The sequence below is a fragment of the Prenolepis imparis genome, unplaced genomic scaffold (assembly GCF_030444845.1).
Source record: "Prenolepis imparis isolate NDT839.2.m4 unplaced genomic scaffold, iyPreImpa1.0 SCAF_510, whole genome shotgun sequence".
Lineage (NCBI taxonomy): Eukaryota > Metazoa > Arthropoda > Insecta > Hymenoptera > Formicidae > Prenolepis > Prenolepis imparis.
Genome location: NW_028141668.1, coordinates 17,501 through 19,948, shown reverse-complemented (window position 1 = coordinate 19,948; position 2,448 = coordinate 17,501).

The window sequence follows — 2,448 nt, the reverse complement described above, 5'->3', positions numbered from 1 at the left end:
GATGACTAGTCATTGCGATAGTAATCCTGCTCAGTACGAGAGGAACCGCAGGTTCGGACATTTGGTTCACGCACTCGGTCGAGCGGCCGGTGGTGCGAAGCTACCATCCGTGGGATTATGCCTGAACGCCTCTAAGGCCGTATCCTCTCTAGTCGAAGGTGGCAATGATATCTCTAGGAGTCTCGTGAGTCGAAAGGCTCAAAACAATGTGACACTACTAGGCGACCGGTCCACGGGCCGGTCGTCGCACGAGCCCGGTTTGCCGTACGGCGCCATCGCCCGTCGTCGGGATCTCACCGCTACGACGGCACGGCGTCTAACGGTCGATCATGGGTTTCGCAAGTTCGATGTCGAGACTCGGAATCGTCTGTAGACGACTTAGGTACCTGGCGGGGTGTTGTACTCGGTAGAGCAGTTACCACGCTGCGATCTGTTGAGACTCAGCCCTCGGCTTGGGGATTCGTCTTGTCGGTTAGACGAGACCCCACACCGTTCGTCGCTCGTCGGCGAAAGCAACACGCCGCGAACGGACTTAGTATCGTACGTCGCTCGTCGGCGAAAGCAACACGCCGCGAACGGACTTAGTATCGTACGTCGCTCGTCGGCGAAAGCAACACGCCGCGAACGGACTTAGTATCGTACGTCGCTCGTCGGCGAAAGCAACACGCCGCGAACGGACTTTGTAACGTACGTCGCTCGTCGGCGAAAGCAACACGCCGCGAACGGACTTAGTATCGTACGTCCCTCGTCGGCGAAAGCAACACGCCGCGAACGGACTTAGTATCGTACGTCGCTCGTAGGCGAAAGCAACACGCCGCGAACGGACTTAGTATCGTACGTCCCTCGTCGGCGAAAGCAACACGCCGCGAACGGACTTAGTATCGTACGTCGCTCGTCGGCGAAAGCAACACGCCGCGAACGGACTTTGTAACGTACGTCGCTCGTCGGCGAAAGCAACACGCCGCGAACGGACTTTGTAACGTACGTCGCTCGTCGGCGAAAGCAACACGCCGCGAACGGACTTAGTATCGTACGTCCCTCGTCGGCGAAAGCAACACGCCGCGAACGGACTTAGTATCGTACGTCGCTCGTCGGCGAAAGCAACACGCCGCGAACGCGGCCGGAAGTGCCGCCCGTGACATTAACCGTACCGTAACGCCGAAACGGTGAGTGGTGCGATAAAATATTTCCCATTTGGTTTCTACGACGATTATCGGGCTCCGTAAATGCGGCGACAAATTTTTCGACATGTCCCGTGTAATATATCGCTCTCGAAGCTACTAAGATCGATAAATGCGACATTCTGAAAAAGCCCGTCTACGCAGTCCAACAGCACGCCGAAAGAGATGACACGTTCGTCCGAAACGTTTTCCCGTATCTCTAGCCGTGTCGACGCTGTTAGACGGTAAATGTTTCGGAGGTGACGCCGGCGGCCGTAGGACTCTGGATAAATTCTCGACCGTCCGGAGGTGCCGCCGACGTCCGGAGGTACCGCCGGCGTCCGGAGGTGCCGCCGGCGATTGGAGGTACCGCCGGCGTCCGGAGGTACCGCCGGCGTTCGGAGATACCGCCGGCGATCGAAATTACCGCTGGCGGTCGGAAGTGCCGCCCGTGTAACGCAACGCGCATTCACGCCTCTAACGGCGAGTGATGCGAGAGATCGCTTCACGCGAGAGTTTCACAATTTTATGCGAGCCTCGTACCCGCGCCGTCGAATCTTTCGACACGGCCCGAGGACCGCGTTTCGAAGCCGGTAGTTCGAGAAATTCGACATTTCTAGAAAATATGTCTACGCGGTCTGACGATACTCCGAGAGCGATGACACGTTCGTCCGAAACGTTTTTTCCCGTATCTCTTGCCGTTTCGGCGCTGTTCGCCCGTAAATGTTTCGGAGTTGACGACCTACGGCCGTAGGACTCTGAATAAATTCTCGACCGTCCGGAGGTGCCGCCGACGTCCGGAGGTACCGCCGGCGTCCGGAGGTGCCGCCGGCGATTGGAGGTACCGCCGGCGTCCGGAGGTACCGCCGGTGACCGGAGGTGCCGCCGGCGTCGGAGGTGCCGCCGGTGACCGGAGGTACCGCCGGCGTCCGGAGGTGCCGCCGGCGATTGGAGGTACCGCCGGCGTCCGGAGGTACCGCCGGCGTTCGAAATTACCTCTGGCGGTCGGAGGTGCCGCCCGTGTAACGCAACGCGCATTCACGCCACTAACGGCGAGTGATGCGAGAGATCGCTTCACGCGAGAGTTTCACAATTTTGTGCGAGCCTCGTACCCGCGCCGTCGAATCTTTCGACACGGCCCGAGGACCGCGTTTCGAAGCCGGTATTTCGAGAAATTCGACATTTCTAGAAAATATGTCTACGCGGTCTGACGATACTCCGAGAGCGATGACACGTTCGTCCGAAACGTTTTTTCCCGTATCTCTTGCCGTTTCGGCGCTGTTCGCCC